The sequence below is a fragment of the Cupressus sempervirens genome, chromosome 4, assembly GCF_028749045.1.
Source record: "Cupressus sempervirens isolate cs-2001-9-10 chromosome 4, ASM2874904v1, whole genome shotgun sequence".
Classification (NCBI taxonomy): Eukaryota; Viridiplantae; Streptophyta; class Pinopsida; order Cupressales; family Cupressaceae; genus Cupressus; species Cupressus sempervirens.
In genome coordinates this window covers 208,405,305-208,431,690 of record NC_143121.1, presented here as the reverse complement: position 1 = coordinate 208,431,690, position 26,386 = coordinate 208,405,305, and the positions used below count along the sequence as shown (strand labels likewise).

Below are 26,386 nucleotides of genomic sequence, written 5' to 3'. Positions count from 1 at the left end.
AGAAGCTAGGTTGAGATGATAAAAATTCTCCAACTTCCATTGCCTCCAACCTCCTATAATTTCTTGGTTATTCTTCAATTACAACAAAATATGTATTTTTCTTCAACTTCTCATCAATTAGATCTTTGGCACACTGAATACAATACATCTATACATGTTTACTTTTTTGACGATAAAAATATTTTAATTCTCTTCTAGGAAGAATGTTAAATCTACTTCTATCAAATAAAGCACATCTTTAGTAATATGATGACTCTTATGAATTCTACTTCCTTCATCAATTAAAGAAGAAATTACTATTTATAGGCTAGGATTCATTTTGTTCAAAAGAATATGATCAAAGCTTGAAGACATGCTACTAAGTAGGATTTCTTTGGCATCATCATCTCAACCAACCCTTATTTTATTCCTGATTAAAAATAAATCACAAAATATTCATGGACTCATAGGCTACAATAAATCTCAAACCTCTCTTCAATATTTTCTTTTCAATTTGTAGAAGATCTCATCATCTACAAAAGTTAGACTTTGATCATCCAAAATCCATCAAAAGCACTTTGGTCACTATTGATTAACTTGCTCTGATACCAAATGAAAGTGCTAAAATATAGAAGGACTTATTTTATTGATTCATATTTTTATTGGATACATTCAGATACAATCAAAATCATATAGAACGATTCATATTGATGTCTAAAAAACTCTATATAGCCTTATTTTCCCTTACAAAAACTACTTACGGTAATAACTTCCTAGCAACTAAATATCCAACTTATTTATTTAATCTAAATATATAAACTAACCAAATTAATGTAATAAGTCCAACATTGATTAGTAGACACACCCAAAGCCACAACTAGCATAACTTAGCAAAAGGGAACACCAAAACCAGCAACACTTAAAAAACAAACTGCCTAACTAGAGCAAAAAACCAAAAAGAGACAACAATAAGTCTCTCACCTTATCTTTCAGCTCAAATTAAATACATTTTATCTTCTCTATAACCTTTTTAATGTCCTTCTGATCGATATTTTATTATTTCATTAAAAACTCTAATTCTTTCAAAATTATAAAATATAATTTATTAAAGAATAAATTAATCAAAATAAATGGTTACTATATATTTTCTCTAGTTTTATTTATGATTACTTCACAGACCAACATATCTAATAAATACTCAAAGAGTTTTTTCAAAAACAGTCACACATTGTCGAGTTTATTTGAAAAATTAAACTTCAAAACTATCAGACATTGCAGAAATCCAAAATATAAATAGGAAATAATTACTCTCCATTGCGCTGGTGAAGGCAAAAGGGACTTAAAATTATTTTCATAATAAGTGTAACAAATTGTATTTGTGGCCGCTGGTTCACAGTATAACCGTCTTTATTGAAATAAGACATTAGCTGATATCACGTCTCCTAGACCTGCATTGATATGCAACTCCACACCTAGAACATTATTTTCCTTTCACGAAATGTCGTTCAAAAGTTTCTCAAAAAGAGTTAGAAACAGGGAGATAACTTAGTCATGAAGCCAATCCAAATTAAACTCTGCTTCCACTATCTCCACTTCGAGCCCGGGGATAGAAAAGCTCTTGGCCTGCAACCACTGCTTTGCAATCTCCTCATCACAGACAACATGTTTCAACGAACGTAATCCACACACGGTACTAGGCAGCCTCTTTAAACGTGAACACTCTCTCATATCAAATTCTCTCAGTTTTTCTAATTCTCCTATTTCTTCTGGAAGTTTCTTCAAACCCTCGCATATTGAAATGTCCAGATATTCCAGCCACACAAGATTTCCAATTGATGAAGGAAGCTATCTGAGGCCTGGTAGTGCCGATAGCTTTAATACTCTTAGACAACCCATACTCCCAATTTTAGAGGGTAAATTCTGAATAAGATGACAATTTGTAAAAGACAGCATCTGAACAGATTGCATATGGCAGATTTCAGGAGGCAACACTTCAATATCACTGCAGTGATCCAGGTTTAAATCTTGCAGCTTGGTGTTGTTAAATGTTGAAGTCCATTCAAACCCTTCACATAAGCTTAAAGAGAGCTTCTCTATTTCCTGTAATGTTTTGTTGTGTATTCCAAGAGGTGGTGAAATTACTTTCTCCAGACGGAGAACTTTCAGCTGAGTGAGGGAAGATAAGGAATCGATTCCTTTCAATGTTGCCCTTTTTGAACCATAATTGAATAGCATGAGAATTTTCAGTTTTTTCATGGTTTTCGAAAATGGGGGAAGAAAGTATTCACTTGCGGAAAATGCTATCATCATAACCTCTGCCTCTGGAAAGTTCATGTCATCCCACTGAGTTTCATTCATAGGGCCTGCACGAATGCCACAAAAGTAATCCAATTAGGTCATTTAAGTTCGGACTTGAATATGTATTCTAGGGTTAGTTTTCTACTATATTCCAAACGAATCAGGGAGAATGGGAGGATATGCAACAATAAATCTAGATATGCAGAATATATTGCATTGTCTATTCATGAGTTGACCGCGTACAAAAATGACTATATATCACACATGTCTTATAAAATTTGTTTGGTTGGCTTAGACAAATATTTATCATGCTTCTTCAAAGGTTGAATGAAATGAAAAGTAAGCTACATGGTGTTACTACTGTGTGCTGAACAATGTTGTGATACTGTTCAGAAAAACCCACCTGTGTGAAAAGAAACAATCCGAGCATCAAATATTTTATTAGTGTGCGATTGCCATATCTGAGGCAAACTACTCTCTTTCTCAGGCACAAGCAATCTTTTACCATGGAGTGCACCGTCTTTATATCCCAAGTACAAGGCTAAGTCTCGTATTACATCATGCTGATAAAAGTACAGTTCAGAGGCATTTCCATAAGACATAGCTGCCTGATTCCTGCTCAGTACAAGCAACGATTCAGTACAATAATTAAATAAAAAACAACAAATGTATATATAACAGATTAGAGAAGTTCACCTTGGATTGATAATTAAATTCAAAAGGTTTCTGCTTGCAAGTTCCAATAAGATGACAAAGGCATCTTGCCACTCCAATTTCCTAACGTTAACCCAAATATCTAATAGCGCATCAGCACAGATTTTCCTGTTCTCTGGAAATGACCCTAAGTCTAGGAAACACTCTCTCCGTATATCATCCAAGAAATCAATACTAGTCGCCAAGCATCCAAGCAACCCCTCTCTGTGATAATCTGACATGGACTCGCCTTTGGAAAGCCTGCTCTTTGCCCTTTCCCACGCTACCACTGGCTCCCCATGCAAAGTGCTCCCAGTAACCTTCAGAGCAAGTGGTAGGCCCCCACATTTTGCTTGCACCTGTGTTTGATTTCAAGATCAATAATAAAAAAACCATTGACTGCATATATTTTTGCAGATAATATAAAGTCTATAGTAATCCGTAGCTCTTTACAGCATCTCTAATATAGTTTATTTTTCTTTTCAGCTAATGTTCCAATCTCGCTCACAAGTTCCTTATGCATGGTAGGCGTAGACAATGATACTGATGAGGCATGCATACAATATGTAGATGTGGAAGAAACTCTATTCTTTAACCATATCTCGAAAAGGCCAGTATCACCAAGCCATGTGTTTATAGACATTAAAATGTGTTGTAAATCTATACGCATAATTTGCCACAATCATCCAAGTATTAAAAACCAAATAATTTATTTAAAAAATTGTTTACCTCCTTGACTAGATTTGCATCGGCGGTCCCTGGGATTGAATTCTGTCCAAAGGCCCAGAAGCAGAAAAGAGACAGTGCATCGACTTGGCTCAACAATTGTAATTGGTACAGTTTTATACATGGGGTTTTGGGGATGATAGAAATGTCTCTTGTTGTAACAAGGGTCTTGTATCCTCTTCCTTTAAATAGTAATTTTTCCAAGGTTGATCTGGACCAAACATCATCCAATATAACAAAGATTGGCTTGGCTTGTTTAAGAAGTTGCTGCTGCAGCTGTCTCTGCCCATCCTCCACATTCTGAAACTCCGGTTTCTTCTTTTCAAAAAGATTTTCACACATGGTCTCCAGTATTTCTTTGAGGTTTGGGCATTGCGAAACTGTGATGAAGAGCACCTTGTTCTTAAAGAAATCTAATATCGACAAGAAAACAACTGTATATCAGATTGTGAATGTAGCAATGCCAAATAAACTATTTGTTTTAGCTTTGAAAAAATAAACAACATTGAACTTTGTATGAGTGCATGTTTTCTTAACATTGGCAACAGGTTTGTATATGCGCCAATAATCTCTTGAATTGACATAACCATTTTTCCAGCTTCTCTTAACTTAAAATATGTGTTTTAGAAAGGTTCTTGTAGCCTTCACTACAAGAAAGTGAAGGATGAAATTGGAATAATTTATTTAAAATAAAAATAAAAAATAAAAATAAAATAAATCAATATTATAAGGAGTAATAAAGTCTTTTGTAATTATTTATAAAAATTTAATTATATTTAATTAAAAAAATAAAAAAATAAAAAAAATAAAAAGTAACAATTTTTTTTTAATATGGTCTCACTTCTCTTGTAAACTTACTTCTCACCTCAACATAAATCATTGTCAAATCAACAAGGAAAAAATAAAATGGAAGAATTAAGATAGATCTAAAAATAACTACTTCTAAACTACTCTACAAATAATTTCTCTACTTCTCTAGAGGATGCCACCACCTTATTAGAGATAAGAAAAGTGGATGAATGAAGTACAATGAGCCCCCAATCCTTAACCTCCATAAAAAAAAAATTGAACTCTATAGTGTGAGTTTCACCTCAGAAGGAAGAGAAAAATGATCCCTATAGAAACAAAAGAAAGGTTAAAGAAGAAAGGCTCCATTACAACCTAACCAAACCTAAAATTTAACAAGGTTCAAAGAAAAACTCTCAGACCCAATAGTAAAAAAAAATAAAGAAACTCCTTGGGTCCAGCAAAAAATACCATTTTCAGTTTTTCCATTGAACAAACAAAATAGAAAAGCATAGTTATAGAACATCAATCTAAAGATCTACAATAACTCACCACACTTATAAGAATAAAGAAGAAAACCCTAGACATAAACAACAAGAAAAGGAAGGAACAACCAAGAAGAACCATGCAAAGATATAAATTAGCTACCCAAATCTTTCACATTAATCACCACTCTCACCAATACACCTATAAGAAAAATGCAATAGTTCACAACATATTTTCTAAGTAGTAGCCTTTTTGTACTCCTAGGCTAGCCACCCATCTCTTTTGACTACTATCTACATACTTCAAAAACATATTTTGTAAGTATTAGCAAGAGGTCAAATGTTTTGCAACATTACCTAACTAGGAAAATTATCTTCTCCAAAGAAGACCATCACAATGACAAACCTCACCCCTTAATAAGAAAAAATCATAAATAAAAATGTCATAATCCCATGAGAAATTAATGTGACAGGTACTAGAGCTAAAAAATAAAACCTAGTTTGAAGCCACCATATTATTCCTTGAAAGGAAAAATAGACATCCTAAAAATAGTCTACTCGAAAGACTAAAGGAAAAAACTCATGTCATTATCATCCTCGTCAAAATATTCTATAACTGCCTAGCTTCCTAAAACCCTAAATCAACTTCTCTCACTCCTCATTTTTAAAATCCTAACATTATTAGAGATTTCAGAAATAAAGAATGCAAATAGTAAGTTTTTATATTAGTGCATCTATTGAATAAGTGAAAAACAAAGTTTAATATAACTATTGAGTTTTTATATTAGTACATCCATTGAATGAATTTTGATCTTGGGGATATTTCTTTATTTGGATGTTTTGTATGGTTTTGGTTCATCATAAATGACATTGACATTTTTCTTATTCAATTTTTTTAAATAAAGGTATTAGTTAATAATGATTTTTGGTGTTATAAACTTTTTATACATTTTAAATAAATTAAAAAATTAGAAATGAACTAAAGGTATTATACATACATAGCAATTCTTTTATTAAAAAAATATTATTGTGAAATAGATAATATTATATTAGTTGTAATATATTTGATGTAGATTTACTACCCAATTTATTAAATTTCACTCTATTACTAAATGCAAATTTTCATTTTTAGGATTCTAACTATGTTATCTTAATTTTATCAGAATGAATATCCATAGAGATTCATAAGTTATTAGTTCTAAATATCTACAACTAAATAAGTTATTAGTTTTGAATTTCCAAATTCTGTGTGTGTGTGTGTGGGAGGGAGAGAGAGAGAGAGAGAGAGAGAGAGAGAGAGATTTTCAAATAAGGACTTTCATGGTTGAAAATCACATCATTATAAGTGTGAAGAGAGTAAATGCATTTTGATTTTACACTAGAAATAAGTGGATATATTATCATCATATTCAATTGAAAGTCTATGAAATCTTCTCCTAACCCATTAGCTTCCCATCATTGATAATATTTGCAAATCACATAATGCCCTTGGTTGACCAACTCCTCATTAAAAATACTTCTATTGAACTAGCTAGTGTATTTTCCTTATGTTACGTATTAAATAGATTGATATATGACCACATGTATTCTTTCCTTTTGATATAATACAATAGTCATAAATTAGTTATCTCCTATTTTCTCTTCTATCATGTATCCTTTTTAGTGACATATTACTTTTCAGTGAATTTTCCTATCATGGACTCTCGAAGGTAGATGATTTTGGTGAGAGAGTCATTCTGATAATTATTTTGGGATTGGATGGTCTTATTTTCTCTTGGAGAGAGATGGTGTTTATTATATTTTTATTTAATGTGTTATATGGGGCCAAAATATTATAATTTTAAGTTGAGTTGCACTTTTTATTTTATAAAGTTACTTTTTATATAAAAGTGCATTATAAAGGTGCAACACATGATTGGTGGTCACATGGTATGGTTACATTGCAGCATAAGCAGGTGACATCCTATCAAGATTTTATGGATAGACTGGTTGAGTGCTTTGATAAGAAAGACCTAGAGGTCTTCTTTTGTGATCTTACACAGCTGAGACAAACATATAGTTTGGAGGGCTACATCAGTGAGTTTAAGAGATTATCAATGATGGTGTAGAATGTGTCTGAGAGGAGGTTAGTTATACTATTCATAGAGGAGTTGTCTGAACCTCTAAGGGGGTGGATTAAAGCATTTGATCCCCCTTCATTGCAGGAGGCTATGAGGAAGGCACAAAGTATGGAGCTCACAACACCATCCAACAGGTTCACCTCCAAGAGCACTTCTTCATTCAAGAACAATAAGAAGTTTGATAAAAAAAAGGGAAAAAAGGGTGACACCAAGGGAAGGTCTACTGCACCTTGGGATATGGAAACATTGAATGACTTGCACAAGAAGAAGCTATGTTTCTATTTCAAGGGTCCCTACGACAGAGATCATGATTGTCCTATGAGGCCTGAGGGGAAGGCCAATAGGGTTATCTGGGCTTACTATGAGGGTTCAAATTCTAATAGTTCTGGTATGAGGATGATCATAGTGATGCAGAGCTTGAGGCAGAAGTAGAAGCTCTAGAGACTAAGGAGGAGCTCGAGTTGCACTTACAAGAGGCACACTTTTCTATCATTCAGGAAGGATCTTTTAGAGTGCATGGTGTTCTAGCGAGGTACAGAGTTATTACTTTGGTTGATATAGGTGCCACACAAAAATTTTATTGATGCACACTTTGTTGAACATCATGGTATTATGACTAAGGAGTTTGAGGGACTATGAGTACATGTTGTTGATGGCTACACTCTTAAGTGTAACAGGATGGTTAGAAATTTTCTATTAAGCCTGAACAGCTATGAGTTCAAGGAAAACTACCATGTTGTCAACATGGGTGATCTGGATATTGTTCTTGGGATGAAGTGGTTGCATTCATTGGAAGAGGTCACCTTTAGATTGAAGGACATGGAGATTCAGTTTGAGGTGGATGGGAAGCAATACATTTTGAGAGCCATCAGAAATGGAGACATCAGGACTATTTCCTTTAGATGGTTGGAGAGGTTAGCCAGACATGATGGCATTGAGTGGGAAGTCATATGTACTCTCATGCCTACATAGGAAGGATAGTAGAAGATAGAGTATCATCCTGACATACAGAGATTGAGTGTGAAGTATGATAGAGTCTTCAGTGACATCCCACCTAGTAGAGGATTACACCATATAGGCATCCTAAGATGGAGGAGGGTCCTAAACCCATGATGGTTACACCATATAGGCATCCTAAGAGGCTCAAGGATGAGATCAAGAAAACCATCAAAGAGCTTCTTGCAATGGGTCACATTAGGCCTAGCAAGTCTCCTTTTTCTTCTTCGGTTGTATTGGTGAAGAAGAAGGATAGTACATTGAGGATGCACATTGATTACAAGGTGTTGAACAAAAGGACAATCAAGAACAGGTACCCCATCCCATAGATTGATGAGCTTCACGACGCATGTTACTTCATGAAGATTGATTTGAGATCTGGCTACCATCAGATCATAGTTAGAGAGAAAGATATTGCTAAGATTACCTTTAGATGTCATTGTGGGCACTTTGAGTTTGTGGTCATGCCATTTGGGATGACCAATGCACCAGCTACTTTTTAGTACACCATGAATAGGGTCTTCCATCACTAGTTAAGGAAGTATATGTTAGTCTTCTTTGATGATATTCTGATTTACAGTTAGACTTGGCAGGAGCACCTAGAGGACTTGGAGATAGTTTTGGGGATCCTACAGTTAGAGTCTTTATATGCCAAGGAGTCCAAATGTGATTTGGGCATGACAACACTATTATATTTGGGTCACATCATTAGTGTAGAGGGAGTAAGGATGGATCCAGATAAGGTCCGTGCTATTGTGGATTGGCCTACTCCAAAGAACCTAACATAGTTGAGAGGGTTTCTTGGACTATGTGGTTTCTACCATAGATTTGTTAGTGGGTATTCACATCATGCAACTCCTATGACAGATTTGTTGAAGAAGGGAGCCTTTGTTTGGACACCTGAGGCATAGGCTTGCTTTAAGAGATTCAAGGACATCATGACTACATGCCCTGTGTTAGCATTGCCTAACTTCTCAAAGCCATTTGAGCTTCAGAGTGATGCATCTGGAGAGGGTATTGGTGTTGTTCTGATGTAGGATGAGCACCCCATTGCATTTGAGAGTAGGAAGCTCATGGGCCAGAGAGATCATTTAGTATATATGACAAGGAGATATTTGCTATTATGCATGCATTGGCTAAGTTCATGCAGTATCTGGTGGGTGGTAATTTTTGCATCAAAACCGACCACAACAGTTTGAGACATTTCCTTGGACAGAGAGATCTCAATGATAGGTAGCAAAAGCGGGTTAGTAAATTGCAGGCTTATGATTTTGACATCTTCTATGTGAAAGGGACTTAGAATGTGGTAGCAAATGCATTGTCGTGTAGACCACATCTCAGTGCTATGATTCAAATATTAGAGGATTGGAAAAACTTGATCATTGCTGAGTATACTAAAGATTCATGGGCATACATGATAGTTGATGGGATAGTTGTTGATACCAAGTATACACTTGTGGATAATTTGATTATCTACAAGAACATGATATTCTTAGTCCCAGGATCAAAGATGAAGTGTATTGTTATGAGAGCATTTCATGATTTACCTATAGCTAGACATCCTGGATACTTCAAAATGTACAAGTAGGTATGAAAGCAGTTCACATGGAAGGGGCTCAAGGTAGATGTGTTGCAGTATGTTAGAGAGTGTCCTATTTGTTAGCAGAAAAAAAAAGAGCACACCTTTCCAGCAGGGCTCCTACAGCCACTTCCCATTCTTGGTAGGAAGTGGGAGTGTATATCCATGAATTTCATTATAGGCTTGCCTAAAGCCCAAGGGAAAGATTGCATCTATGTGGTGGTGGAATGGTTGATGATGTATGCACACTTCTTTCCCATCACTACTACTTACACAACAGTGCAGGTGGCTGAAATCTTTTTCAGGGAGATTTTCAGACTACATGGGATACCCTGGAGCATAGTAAGTGACAAGGACAGTAGGTTCTTGAGTCATTTTTTATAGGAGGTGTTCCATTTATGTGGAATTGAGCTCACACCTAGCACCAATTACCACCCGCCAACTGATGGGCAAACAAAGATAGTAAATAAGTGGGTGGAGGGATATTTAAGGAACTATGTGGTTGGTCAGTAGAAAGCATGGGTTAGATGGATTTATTTATGTGAGTATTTCTATAATACTACTGATCAAATGTCTATTTAGATGACTACTTTTAGAGCACTATATGGCTATAATGCACCGAGCTTCGTTGATTTTCTTATGAGTGATGTTAGAGTTCCTCGTGTTAGAGATTTTCTTCAGGAGAGCAAGGACATTGTTGATTCTCTTAGAGATAATATTTCCAAAGCATAGAATTAGCATAAGAAATATGCAGATCAAAAAAGGACAGAGAGGAGTTTTGAGGTTGGTGACATGGTTTACCTCATGCTACAACCTTACTGGTAGTCTACTCTCAGGAAGAGGGGGTTAGAGAAGCTTAAGCCTAGATACTATGGACCTTTCAAGATTATCAAATAGATAGGTGAGATGGCTTATGAGATTGAACTTCCAATAGACAATAGGGTGCACAATGTTTTCCATGTGTCACAACTCAACAAGGCATTGGGTCAACATGTTGTGCCTTCAATAGTTCTTCCTCCATTGGATGATAAAGGAAAATTGGTTCTTGTTCCTAAGTACATCATTGACAGTAGAGAAAAGAAGCTATGTAGGAGGGCTATTAGAGAGTACTTGGTGAAGTGAAGAGATTTACTTGAGGAGGATGCCACATGGGAGGGAGAAGATATTTTGCAACATCTAGCTTTGAGATTGCTTGAGGGAAAACAATTTTAGGAGGGGCAGATTGTCATTTCCCCTTTTTAGTGACATGTTAATTTTCAGTGAATTTTCCTATCATGAAATCTTGAAGGTAGATGATTTTGGTGAGAGATTCATTCGAATGATTATTTGGGGATTTGATGGTCTTACTTGCTCTTGGAGAGAGATGGTGTTTATTACATTTTTATTTAATGTGTTATGCAGGGCCAAAATATTATAATTTTAAGTTGAGTTGCACTTTTTGTTTTATAAAGTTACTTTTTATATAAAAGTGCATTATAAAGGGATTTCATAATAATATTTTATGGATACTTCTAGAAGTTCCTAGTGGCTTCTCAGGAAAGTGAATAAATAGAGTGCTTGGCTTCTCAATTGGACATCCCATGACTTGAGTTTACACTACTTTTCTCTTTGAGCATTTGTGGTGCCATCTTGGTTTGCAAATTGTCAGTTGATCATTAGGAGTGAAGTCTCCTAAGGATTTGCATAACTGAGGAGGTGAAATATCCTTTGAAGGGTTGCCCTTTGGAAGTGGTATTCAACTACTTCAAGTTGGGTTTATTCTGTATTTAGACATTTCTAGCAGGGTTCGATTTTCAGCTTGGACATACACTTTTGCTTATATCTCACTGTCGGATATCATATGTCAAAACATTTGGTTATTATTGAATGAATATATTGGCACTATTTTACATTAGTTATTTGAGTAGATCTGTGCCACAACAATTTCCTTTGTTCAACATTATACTTTCAACAATGTATTTAGTTTGCGTGTCAAGTTTAGTATTAGTGGTTTTTTTAGTGGCCTATTGGCAAGGGTCATTACATCTTCCTTTCCATATTTATTTTAACATACTAGAGCATAAAACCTTGATTAGGAGAACAACTAGCCATGAGATCACATAAATATAAGCCTCTTCCTAAAGACCCATTTCTCTAAACCTCTCTACTAATATTATGTATAACAAGGACTTCTAGGAATCCTCCCCATTTATTTCATTAAAGACTAGCTTAGAAGCAAATGCTAGTCCCTAAGTTATTATGCATTTTACCCTTATAACTCATTTATTTTTTCGCTAAGTAAAATAATTCTATTTAACTACATGCTCCTTATTTTTGCCATATCTTCGTACTAGAAATAGTTTATCATCTATTTCTAGATATAAACAATTAATAAAAGTTAAAAATCATAGAAGATGTCTAGAAAAAATATTTTCTTAACACAAAAAAATATAACAATCAATATCAAACACTAATTATTCAACTTCTTATGTTTATTATCTATTATCTAGTGAATCTTATCACCACATTTACTTTAAATCTATGTTTATCTAAAATATGATTCCAAGTTAGCTTAGTTGATTTTTTTCACATCCTGCATTACTAAAATTAAGAGGGGTCTTTTAGCCCATCCAAGATTATATATTTTATTCTAGAGAGACTTCATTTGTGCATGCTTCACAAAATAAATTCAGCCTAGTTATTAGTAAACTTACAATTTTTCCTAACATGAATTTCCAACATTTGGTGTTCTAAACTAATCTGTTATCAGGTCTATCATATACTATTGTCAACTTTTTCAAATTCATTTTTTATGTGTACCATCATGGTACAGAAAACTAGGCCCTTAAGTGAATATGAAAAATAATAAAATTAGGGTTAGGTTTGATAGAATAATGTGAAAAAAATTTATTAGCCTTATATAGAAAATATGTAAGAAGATAACATGTAACAAATTTATTATACTTTATAAGATAATATCCCTTTACTAAAAAATTATTCTATATGTTGAACATTTTGAATTTCAATGTACTAGTATGAAAATTTTAAGAAAAAGATAAGAAGTATACGTCTAAGAATATTAAATATAATCAAATGATAACTTTTTTTACAAGATTGTGATTTTTTTCCAAGGAAATAATTTTTTTTTTTGAATACTATGACTTTTCTATAATATAAAACTCTTAGGCATGACCCCCATAACATAGTCTAAACCACATCATTTTTTTTGTTTCTTTTATTAGGAAAAGCATAAATTAAAAATTATAATACTTGACTTGAAAGTAATAATTGTGTTTCAATCAATTTATCATTCTTGTTTAAAAAGATAGGATTTGCATGCATGTTTCACCACCCTAAATTAAACAAAATGCTAGATTATCATTTTACAAAATTCTATATATAAGTAGTCAACTCGTATACAGGTTAGACACATATAACTTTGTAACTTTTCCATGTAAAAATTAATTATGACTTTTCTTCTATAATTATTTCAAAATTATACTGTTTTTCAATTAGTTTACAAAATGTGACTTATTTTTAAATTTTTTAGTTTTTCGCATAGATAGATTCTACACATACCCATATAGTTAAAAAAACTCTTCAAAGATGGTTACATTGAATCAAAAATCATTTATGAGCATACTATAAAGCCTTCTCTCCCCCTATTGAATGTTTCACCTTTAAAAGTACCATATAATTTTACATTCAAACTTATGAACTACTAAAGGATGAACAATCTATGTGTTCAACATCTTGTGCTAGTTTAATTTCCTTCTACCTTTCCACTCAATTTACTTTCCATGGACTTATTTTGAGGTATCTCAATCATATTGAGCTCAGAACCTAATTTTTAGATTATCTCATTCATGGATCTACTTTCACAACTGCACTCTATACTAAGAGTCTAGATTAATACAAATAAAAAAGGGCCCCAAATCTACCTATAACCAAAAAATAATAATAAAAGTAACATTGAGTGAGAAGTAAAGGGAAAACAGTAGAACTCATAAGAAGTGAGACAACAAAAATTCAATAAATAGCAAGATGCTACTAAAGATAAATATTTTGAATAGATCTATATCCAATGGGAAAAGTAATGTCAAACCCCAATAAATTTATAAGAAGTTACATTAAAGGTGTTGGAAATAATCAAGACTAGCTAGGTTACTGAGAGGGGAGGGGTGAATCAGTAACCTCAAAACTTTTGACAAAGTCAACACTTGAATAACATAATTCATTCACCATTAATTCATCTAATGTACTGCATGCATGAGAAATTGAAAGATAAACATTCATGGCACATGAACACAATATTTGGTGACCCAGAAACCTTCCAAATAGAAGGTAAAACTAGGGTAGGGATGATACCCAGAAAACTTTAGTACTCTAGTATAAAGTTGGCCAGTTAAGGCTTACATTGATCACTTCTAGTGATTTTCCCTGTAAGGAGCAAATAGGACTACTAGGTCCACCTTGTTAGAGTATTTACAAACATATAATGAAGTATGCACTTTGTTAAGAGATTTAAAGAAAAGATTACTAAGTCTACCCTATTAAAGGATTTGAATCTAATTCACCTATTAGGATGAAACAGTGGATCTAGGACTTACAACTTTATTTTCTAATTAGATCCTTGAAGTACAAATCAGCTCTTGTGATAGATAAGACATTTCTACTCCTGAATTAACCTTGCTAAATACCTTTCTCTACTGCTGATTTTCATTCGCATTCATCAAAACATCTGCTTACTATTATACCTTACATTCATTTCATGAATTCATTATTTCATAACATACTTTGGTATGATATAATACATTACATATATACCATTCCAATTCTCATAATTACAAGGTTAGCTAGAACACAAGCTAACACAAATATTACTAAGTTGGCCCAATAGTAGAACAAACTCAGATTCTGAAACTAACTTGGTGAACTTCTGATACTTGGCATCCACTACATTACTTGGCATCATCATGCATGTGGTAGAAGTAGAGGCATGGTCCATACTAATCACACAACATAGCTTCAAACTCAATGACCATTGGAGAATCGATAGATATGGTGTTACTCAGTAGAAACTTAATACTATGTTTACCTTACTTGCACTCGATAAACACTACTCATCCATCACTTGGTTAACACTAGCTTCACATCATAGGAACTGATGACTCAGTAAACACTGTGAAGCTCGGTAACAATAGAATTGTTCAGTGATAACTGGTGGACTTCATGCTACCTATTTTCACTTGGTAGCCTCTCGAATGCTCTGTGTGAACTGTGAAATCTGATAACCACTGAATTGCTCGACAAACACTGGAGACTGAATGATGAACTCAATAAGCATAAAAAATTATGAATAAGTATTTCACTAATGACAAACATAACTTAATGCCAAAAATCTCCCCCTTTGGCATTAGTGACAAAAACACTTATTAGCCAAAACTTATGTACACTAACATACTGATTTTGATTTTGATTTTTCAAAATTTTTCTTTTTAATTCTATTGTATATACATTTACACATATCTCCCACATACAATGTATATATCATATAAGACATAATATATATAAAGTCTCTCTCCCCTTACATGTTTATACACATAGTCTCTTCCCCTTTTTGACAGTAATGCCAAAGATTTATACAAGGTATTTATATAGAGACAACAAAACGTGAGAGAAACTCAGGATGTACCTTAAGAATAAGACTTAGTGTCTTATCCCAATGAGCTTGCAAAATTTTTTAGGTTTGAAGTGACACTTGAACTTCTACTGAGAGTTCAATCATATGATTTGCAATTGAAAAATTGTTATCATGGATCAATGTTTTAGAATAAGAAATATGCTTTTGGATTGTGTCCATGATTGGAAGGATCATGTTTTGAATGTCTATTAATGTAGATCTAATCCTTGCTTCCTCTCTCAACAGTTCAGCTTGCATATTTGATAGAAATCTCACCTTTATGTGATGTGTTGAGCTTGAGTTGGGGTCAAGATGCAACTTTTGAGCATTGGCTTTTAGATCTTCATCTATCTTATTCAATTTTCCTTTTATCTCCTTGGTGATCTTGGTAACATCACATACCTTGGCAAAAAGTGATGTTACATTTGTAAAAGAATTTTCAAGATTTGCCAAAATTGAGGATAGTTCTACCTGATGTATAGCAATATGATGAGCAATGTGCTCAAGCACTTAATTATCAAACTTTTTCTCTACCTTCTCTATCAATTTATCTTGTCTAGTAGAATCCTGATTGAACTTATGTACTGCTTCCTCTAGGTATAGCAAAATAAGTTGAGATGAATGAACATGAACACCCATGGCTTCTATTATGATATTCTTTGCACTTTCAATTATTTAGAATTCCTTGTCTCTTTCATCTTTGAGCTGCTTTTGCCTTGCCTTCTGTTCCAAAAGTTGGCTAACCAATATCATTGCTTCCATAGTGGCAATATTAAAATCTATCTTGGGAATCTCAATTTCCTTGTCCAAATTAATATCTTCATCAATTTCTTTTCCAGTGATCAGAAGTTTAAGTGGTGCCTTTGGTTCTACTTCTGATATTACTACTTTGGACTTTGAGATAGAAACAATGGTACAAATAGTTGGGCTTGTAGAGAAAACTTAAATAGGGCTTATTGATGAAATACTAGCTGAGGTAATAAAAGAATGGAAAATTGATGTGCTACCCAAAATTGAAGTAAAAACTAGTCAAATACTGACAGGTGTATATACAATAGGAGCACTTACTAGAACAATCAAAGTTGAAGTAGAAAAAATTGTTGAACTTGATGCTACACTTATTGCTGATGTCTCTAACTCGAGAGCTGAAGAAGAGGAGGGCTACATCTCGGTAGATGAAGTGGTAGACACTTCCATTAGTGATACCTAGAGTTGAGTGGGAGAAAATAATGATTGAGTAGATGATGTATCTGTTGTGGTTGCAATCACACTTGTTGAAACTGTCTCCACTAATGATAGTGTAGATTTTGGTGGAGAGTGAGGAAGGGAGGCAATGACTTCTACAGTAATACTCACTGGATCACCTTTTTCATCTTCGTCTTCTTGCTTATGCTCCTCCTTAGCTTCATCCTCTTTCTTTTCTTCACCATCCTTCATCAGATCCTGATAATCTTAGGCATTTACAGTGACACAAGGAGTGTTGTCTTCCTCATCATTCTCATCCTTGTCACTATCATTATGCTTGATTTCCACTGGATCCTTTCTAGGCTTAGGAAGATGGAACACATCCTTCCATACATCTGTAGGATTCTTCACCACATGTTCAATATCTTTCATTAAGACAAGACAAGTATTAAACTTCAAGATCATTTTATTCTCATTATCTTTCAATGCTTTCTTCACTTCTGCATCTGTCAAGTTGGGCACCAACTACTTTAGAGTTTGAGTAAATATGTCCTTAATAGTTTGAATGGTGTTATCACATCTGACCTTGATCTTGGCCAGTAAAACTACTAGCACATGTGAAGCAAACTGATTAAGAGAGAATTTCCAATTTCCTAAATTTTCCATAATCACATCTTCAATCTCCTTTTGTTCTGTAGGTGTCCTAGTTTCATATTCGAGTGCCTTGAAGTTGTGTATACTAGCACCTTCTCTTAATTTCTTGAATCTTTCTTCATATGTGGGAGGAGGTTGGAAAAATTCAACTTCACTCTCATCTTTTCTTTCTTTCTTCTTAGATCTCCTTGTAAACACAACTATAGAGGGCTTGGGTGGCTTGGTGATAATCAACTTGCTTTTCTTTCTCATTGGCTCTTCCTCTTTTTCTGATTCTTCTTCTTCATTCTCAAGTTTCTCTTCATCTTCTTCTTTGCCCTTGTTAAGCACAAGAGGGGCTTCTATAGTTTTCATCTTTGCTACCCTTTTGTTGACTCTATTGAGTGCCTAAGGAATCTTAATTCCAATCTCTATTCTATTTTTAGCTTCATCATATGTTCCAAAGAGAGGTAGCTTTGGATCTGCAAGCTCATTTACTAGGGCTTCAATTATATCCTTGGTTTCATCAATGTTAACCTCATAAGGAAGAGCGTTTACCCATGCAACTCCAGGCCTAGTTGTCTGGATATAAACTCTATCTAAATCAAGCATGAAACATACATAATCTTTTTAGTCTTCAACTAGCTTGGGAGGAATCCAGAATCTGTTGTTCATCTTCTCCTTAAAAACATCAAAATAGTTATCCATGATACTATCAAAATTCTCACCCATTTATGCAATAAATTTATTAATCTAATACAAAATAGGAGTCTCCTTTCTCCATACCACTGAGCCTTTGGAGGGGAAAAATATTTGAACATAAAAGAACAAACAAGTTAACAAAGAACCAAATTTACAAGGGTTATTCTTTGAAGTCCTAATGTTATCCATGTTCTTACTCAACTATTTCAACATTAAGCCTACTAGATCAAATTCCAAATTCTTCTTAACAACCTTATATGCTAAATCCATAGCCTCACATGACACACTATTCAATCAACTAGAGTTGTATATTTTATGTGCAATAATATGAATTCCAAACCTAAGTTCTACATCAAATACATTGTTGGTTTTCAGGCCTCTATCATCCCACATGACTAGGGTTTTCTTTTGAAGCTCTTCCTGACCTAGGGTTTTGGTTGTTTTAGCCTTGTTTAGCATAGGGAGACTAGTAATCTTGTGAATCATCTTCTTTGTCATCAAGACTAGCTACTCTAACCACAACTGACCATTATGCACATGGCTCAAAATATATCTAATCCATTTTACTTGGAAGTTTCTTGGTACATGTGGGATGTGGGTTAAAATTTTGACTTCTAAATGCTTATGTTGAACGTTGAGAGACCCATCAACACACATTTCTCCTAGGGCACTGTCCATTTCTAGGGTTCTAATTTCTTGCATAGCACACTTGAAATGAGTACAAATATTGTTTTTAAGGAGTACCTTTGGAGGAATTTGTGATTGAGCTCCATTAGGGTCGAGTGACTCTACAATCACTGGTACTAACTTGAAATTTGGGGCTTTCCATTCAATGCCTTTTACCAACATCTTTGAACCCCTCTTTGCCTTGCTATTGCTACTGCCAGATGCCATGATTTCTTAGTAAGCTAAGAAAATACCTTAAATCCTTTGCTGCAAATTTACTCATGATTGCTGGAATGCTCTGTAAATCACTCTACTATGGATATACTAGATCTACAGTGAAAATGAAGTTGAATTCCTACCTTTTTGATGAAAAATTTCCATTAATGCTCTGTACCCTGAGAGCCATAATGACACAGTGCATGATAGATTGTCATCCACTAACTATCCTCAGTAGAAGCTTGCAACTCGATGATCAAAAAAAAATTTGTTACTCCCGACCTCACTCGGTAGAACCTATGACCAACCTTGCTCAATATGACCTGATCTTACTCGATGAATGCTGAATTCTTGTGATCCCTCTATATCTAGAATACTAATTTGGATCTTTCGCTTCCTTTCATTGGAACTACTTGAGATATGACTTGAGAATACAGCTCCAGTTCTCCTTTAACAACTTAATTGGAAATGACAGAGTCACCTACTTCTTGAGTGGCTTCACTACCATTACTTGAACTAGTTTCCTTGGTAGATTTAGGAATCCATTGTTGTCTCATCTATTTCCTGATGTTATCAACTTTTGCTTTCTTTTCATCTTCAAATATACCTATATTCATATAATTCTTAGCTATATGACCAAGTTTAGTACATTTATAACATCTTATTGTAGTATCCTTCTTTCTCAAGTGATACCTTGCACAATTTATGCCAATGTGTTGATATTCTCCACAATAATGACATCTACACCAATTATTGTAGTCTCAACCAAATATTGCCTTTACAAATTATTCAGTTGGATTGAATGGTTTCGATCTGCATTTGGATGCCTTGTCACATTTTTTCTTGCATTTGTGACATTTGTCTTCAAATTTTGGTTTCTCCTTGCATTCATTAGCTTTATGACCATATTGACTACAATTGTAGCATTTTCCATTGAATTTTTTCTTTCCATTGCTCCAACATTTGTTTGATGTGTGACCTGTCTTACCACAATAATTGCAAGTAGGTTTTTGATTCCTTTGAGAACCTCTTTTGAAGGATTCACCTTCTTCTTTGTATCTAAGTCTTGCTTTACCTTTTTTCCTATTAAGATTTTTCTCATTTTGTTGATTCAACTAGTTCATGTCTGCTTGGGATTTCATCATTCTCTCATTGACTTGTTTTTTAATGTTTAGGTCATTTTTCAATATTTCACTAATTTTCTTTTCAGATCTTAGCTCATTTCTTGTTCTTTCATTGATTTGTCTTTCAAAATTCAGATCATTTATTAATCTTTCATATTCTTCTCTGAGAGTCATGATTTCTTCATTTGCATTGGAGATTTGATCAATAAGATCTTCATGTTGGAGGGATTGATTTTGATCTTCATTGTTTCTTGCCTCCAAATCTTCTTTTTCCTTATTCCTCTATTCCAAATTTTCTCACAGTCTTATTGATTGAATTTCTTGTTCTCTTTTGAGTTTCCTTACTTCTTCTTGCAGAGATCCATTCTTTTCTAGGAGTTCCTTAATTGCATTATTTTCTTTAACTTCTTGAAGGGAAAAAGATCTTGAATCTTCTCTTCAACATACTTGAGGTCATTCATCTGGTTTGCAAGTTCCTTCCTTCTTTTTAGAGATTGAGAAAGATGCTCTTTTGCTTCTTTGAGTTGAACTAAGGCCATCTTCAGATCTTGCTTTTCATTTTCAATGACTTTGTCAAGTCTGAATATCTCCATTGTCCTTTGATCTTTGCTCATGTTGTTAAACTTTATCTTGAGAACCACGAAGCTCTGATACCAATTGTTGGAAATAATCAAGACTAGCTAGGTCACTGAGAGGGGAGGGGTGAATCAGTAACCTCAATTTTTTTGACAAATTCACCATTAATTCATCTAATCTACTGTATGCATGAGAAACTGAAAGATAAACATTCATGGCACATGAACACAATATTTGGTGACCCAAAAACCTTCCAAATAGAAAGTAAAACTAGGGTGGGGATGATATCCACAAAACTTTAGTATTGCGGCATAAAGTTGGTTGGTTTAAGGCTTACATTGATCACTTCTAGTGATCTACCCTATTAGGAGAAAATTAGACTACTAGGTCCACCTTGTTAGAGGATTTACAAACATACAATGAAGTGTGCACTCTGTTAAGAGATTTAAAGAAAAGATTGCTAAGTCTATCCTATTAAAGGATTTGAATCTGATTGACCTGTTAAGATGAAACATTGGATTTGACTTACAACTTTATTTGCTAATTAGATCCTTGAAGTAGAAATCACCTCTTGTGATAGATAAGACCTTTTTGCTTCTGAATTGACCTTGTTGAATACCTTTCTCTATTGCTGATTTTCATTCACATTCATCAAATAATCTGCTTATTATTATACCTTACATTCATTTCATGCCTTCATTCTTTCATAACATACTTTTGTATGTTATAATACATTACATATATACCATTCCAATTCTCATAATTACAAGGTCAGCTAGAACACAAGATAACACAAATTTACTGAGCTGACCCAATAGTAGAATAAACTTAGGATTTGAAATTGACTTGGTGAACTTTTGATACTCAGCATCCACTACATTACTCAGCATCGTCATGAACTCGATAGAAGTAGAGGCACGGTCCATACTAATATACAATGTAGCTTCAAACTTGGTGATCATTGCAGACTTGGTAGATATGATGTTACTCGGTAGAAACTAAATACTATGTTTACCTTACTTGCACTCGGTAAACACTACTCATCCATCACTCAGTTAACACTAGTTTCACATCACAGGAACTGATGACTCAATAGACACTATGAAGCTCGGTAACAACATAATTGCTCGGTGATAATTGCTAGACTTCACATTGCCTATTTTCACTAAGTAGCCTCTCGAATGCTCTGTGTGAACTGTGAAATCTGATAACCATTGAATTTCTTAGCAAGCACTGGAGACTGAATGATGAACTCGGTAACCATATAGAATTGTGAATAAGTGTTGTCACTAATGAACAACATAACTTAATGCCAAAAAAAGGAACAAAGAATTTAAAAAGGAAAAAAAAACTAATCGATCTATGAAGCCTAATTACCAAACCTAGAGACCAAAAAACATAGAAAGAAAAGGAATAGTAATGGGATTTAAAAGCCTTCTAAGTAGCTATTACAATTTAGAACTATTTGAACTAAAGAAAACTTAGTTAAGGAAATAAGACAAATCTTGATAACGATGGATATGTTTTTTAAGGAGCTCTTAAACCTTTTACAAAATAAAAATATCTAAACTAGAAATTTTGTAGCTAAGTATTTGGCTAGTAATCTATTCAGAAATTTAGTGGGAAAATAATCGAGGGAAGATGATCCCACCCTATAAAGAATAATTATGGGAAAATAAGTTAGAAAGAGCCCCCATAAACTATACACACCACAAATAATCTAGAAGGATTATTTAAAGTGGGTATATTAGTTGTAAAATAATGATCTCAGACATTAATTTCCATAAAAATGCATGACCAACTTACCAGCCTCAGTGAAAATTGTAGTAACCATCCAAAAATATTTTTAAAAATATTGATAAGGAACTTTACGAAAATGATGGGTATGAAGAATATATGACAACCATTGACAATAACATCCCATTAAAAAAAATCTCATCTCTTGTAGGGAATTTCTCTCCAATTGATAGGAGAAGTTCTCACCTCTAATGTAGAAGCACAGAAGAAAAGTAACTAAGAAGAAACCAAGACCCATAAAATAAATACAATCGAGTAATTATTTTGAAGGAAATACCAAATAAGACTTGAAATAATCTCGTTTAACAACCTCATATTGAAAGGTACTACTAGAACACAAGAGGAATTAGGAAAAAATCACAAAGACTTAACCTAAACTTTAAGATGGATTTCCCAACAACTTGAATATCAAAAACTATTAGAATATTGAATTAATTAAGTTTGTTTTAGATTAGTTTAAAATTAATTAAATAAATAATATATTTAACTAATGGAGATTTGCATTCTTGTAAAGAGGTTATGCTATTATTTAGGAAATATAATGACTTTATACATGTTACTATGTGGCATTTGTTAAATAAAGGAAAAAAAATCTATTTAAAGAAATATAAATTTCATTTAAAAAAATGCATTTATCAAAAACACAAATAAAAATAGAAAATACAACAAATTTCAGAATACTGTATAAATATTCTATAAAATAGAAAGTAACTATATAAATATTCTATAAAATAGAAAGTCAAATAAAGCACAATACCATAATTCAATTTGAAAATTCTACCACCTAATTTGATTGAAATTAGAATCTTACACCGCCGTACAATCTTTATACGTTTAATATTAGCGCAGAACGGAAAAACTACAAAAGTATAAAATATACATAAATACTTTATTAAAAAAAATGCAAATTTGTGTCTCTAAAAGCAATTGGCCTTTAAAAAAGAATAAAGAAAAGAAGAAAAACTTTTACAAACTGATTTGAAATTCTGATGTACGCATATTGACTTTCGTTTATATGATTTCATTTCGTGTACAGTGAACCTAGTTTTAATGTAATTCCAATCTTCAATAAAAATAAAAAGATTGTTCAACTTATTTAACACATTGTACGATCAGGTAGTCGCATGAAAAGAATTATTCTAAATATCAATCTAGGCACTCATACGTTATTTCGTTGAGTGCGCATATAATATCTTGTCATTTAAGAAGGAACACTCAAACTCTTTATTGGGTTACTACATGAAAGCATAGAAAATTATAGACCTGAATTGTAGGATTAAAAACATACCTCTGACTTGGGGATCATTCGAGAGAGCCAATGCCAAAGTGGTTTTGCCACCTCCCCCAATAAAATGCAGGCCAACCACAGACACCTCTTTCTGAAACAAAATGTCCTTCAAATCTACGAGAGATTTTTTCAATCCCACGTAAAACTCAGATCTATAACCAGGAACGTCATCATGATAAGAGTACGTCGGATCCTTCGGATTTGATGAATCTATTTGTTGAGCATAATGGCATTCTGACTCGGATCATCAGTGATCATAGAAACTTCTTTGGAGATTGAATCCTTCAGCATGCTTGCATGTTGGATATCTTTTGCATTATAAACACTTTCAAAATCTTCCTTGAGCCTTCTCACATGGAGTAATACGTGAGCGGGCATTATCCCCATAAACACATTGATCTCCTTTTCGAGCTTCAACATACGAGATGCATACCTATAATTCAGTGGCAGGTTAAATGGGCTGATATTCTCACATTCCTTTATCAACGCCGTTCCCATTATCAGTGCCTTGTAAAACTTGTGAAGGATTGCATTTTGTTCATCTGTGGGTGATTGCAAATCTTGCAAACAAATTTCTTGAATAGCTGGGCTTAGTGCCTTCAACAGAGAATCTACTCTAATGCACAGAGACTTGCAGTTAAACATCTCCATAGCCTGATTCTTCAATGAAAACACTTCAAGATATATATTTTCACATCTATACAATTCTATCTTCCCTTGACCCTTTACAGTTGTTAACGAAAGGTGGCTCTTCCTTCCTGAGGACATTTATTCCAATCATACTTGGCTGGCTAAAGAGAGAAACAACTGGACACTCCATATTCATTTCATGGAAGTGGCCCGGAAATAACATAATGTGTTCTTTAGTCCAAGGAGACAGCGCAGAAAGATGAAAACAAGTCATTGTTTAAGAAATTTGATGCGAATTCTTAGCTGGAATCAGTTGCGTTCACACACGTTACGGAATGCATTTACTTGTAAAACACTCCACCACATGTTTTTTCTCGCAAAATTTGACGAGTGTAGAGGTTTACGTTCGCGTGAGCTCCGTCGCTAAGGAAAAATTCAAAGTCTAACACAAACCGTTGATTTCCTGTATGTTTTTCATTTCATTCAAAATTCGTTATAATTGGACTTTTAGCCCTTCTACAAACATTGGATCTGCCGTATAAATCTTGCGTTGTTATTTCGTTTGGTCTATGTTGCAGTTGCTTCGCAAGTTATGTCCTTGAATGGTACCAGCTATTTAGATGGTAACGTTGAGCTGGCAGGTTCTTTGGGGAAGATATATTGTCAAACCCGGTTCCACACGGGACAACAAACTCTGCACTAGCGTTCAGTTTTCTTTCGTAATTCACGTAGCCCTCCAAGGAGGGATGACATAGAAAATGAGTGGGCTTGAAAAACACAAGGAATCCCTGGCGATCTCTATCCTGTTTTCCGATAAGATTCAGAATGCTTTTAGGCTATGTTTACATCTTATGGCTACGAGGATGACATGAATGATGTCTTAGAATGAATTTCATCTCAGGGAATGTTCAAAGACCTCTCACGGAACTATGTTGTGCAAGATGTTCATCAGAAGTTTCTTGGAATTTTGTGTTTTTTCCCTCTTACGAGGGCAATATTGCCTTATTTTTTCTTGGTGCATCATTTCATGTTATTTGACCTAACAGTCTTATATTTGCTTCCAACCATGAAGCTAGACGTAGAGGGGTAGTGACAAGTTTTTCGCCCTAGTTGAAAGATGCAATTGTCTATCATGGTGTGGAACCCATGCACAAATTGGTTTGGGTCCTTATGCAAATTGACAATTTTTAAATTTTTTTTGATAATTATTGTTTATGCTTTCAATGATGTAGTGGAAATATCCCATCCTTGACATTGGACAGATGACTCATTGTTGCCATCCACATAGATTAGGATTGAGATTTAAATTTGGTGGAGGTCTCCTTTGATAAATATGACATTTCATCTTATCAATGGACAATTGGTCAGCATGAGGCTTGGTTTTACATCCATAATATATTAGGTCTTTTTTATTCATGGAGTAAGTTCAAGCGAGTTTTGATATTATCTTTTATCGCCTTGACCATGTCATGATATGAACTAAGTCTTCCTTCTCATTTAGAGACGATAAACTTTTGCTAGTTTAACCATTGTCTACTGACACTTTATGAAACCATTTTCCCATAAAATCTAGAATTAAATGGTATGTTATTTTGCCAACATGTTTTAAGTCTCAATGTTTTCTTGACACATATATTGGTTGAGTAACCCTCTTATGTTGTTTTGCATTCAATGGATTTGGGACTTGTAATCCAAGACTACTTAGCGAAGAGGTTGGATTGTATGGGGAAGTAATTCTATTGATCATACCACTAAATTCCTCTACATGCATGTGAGACACCTAGGTGCTCCATCAAAAGTCTTATGCCTCAACCACCAAGGAATTATGTGCTGCTATAAAGAGTTTAGAAGCTCAAGTTTTTTTCAAAAGAATTATTGTTAAAGGTGGCTACTCTTCATCATCAAAATCTAATTGTTGATAGTTATACTACTATAGGTGCTTAGATAAAATCACATATGAACTAGTTAAAAGTTAGAGATTAAGATAGAAAGGATTTTTTCTCCTATGTATGATCTCAACATTCTACCCTAGATATTAAAAGGATTAACGAAGGAAATCCAATTATTATAGAGATTCTCCATATTATACACGTCATTGTGAATCATTATAATAAGGTTTTCACTACCCTAGATCCTTCACTTTCTAGTCATTGAGCCTTAGAAAAAAGCCTTTTGGTTATTCCTTCCTAGATGTCTAATTCATGCAAGAAACCTTCTATCATTAATACTTATTCTATCGAGGTCT

At 33.9% G+C, this 26,386-nt stretch overlaps 1 pseudogene across 1 annotated transcript; it reads right to left on the bottom strand.

Annotated features, from left to right (window-relative positions):
* Positions 1–1,304: 1,304 nt before the first annotated feature.
* On the bottom strand, positions 1,305–24,162 carry LOC149560715 (putative disease resistance protein At4g33300; annotated as a pseudogene). Its single transcript, XR_016364227.1, has 6 exons — positions 23,838–24,162; positions 23,512–23,745; positions 3,700–4,109; positions 2,974–3,329; positions 2,681–2,892; positions 1,305–2,342 (listed from the first exon to the last, which is right to left on the bottom strand). The product of XR_016364227.1 is annotated as a putative disease resistance protein At4g33300 (transcript).
* Positions 24,163–26,386: the final 2,224 nt, after the last annotated feature.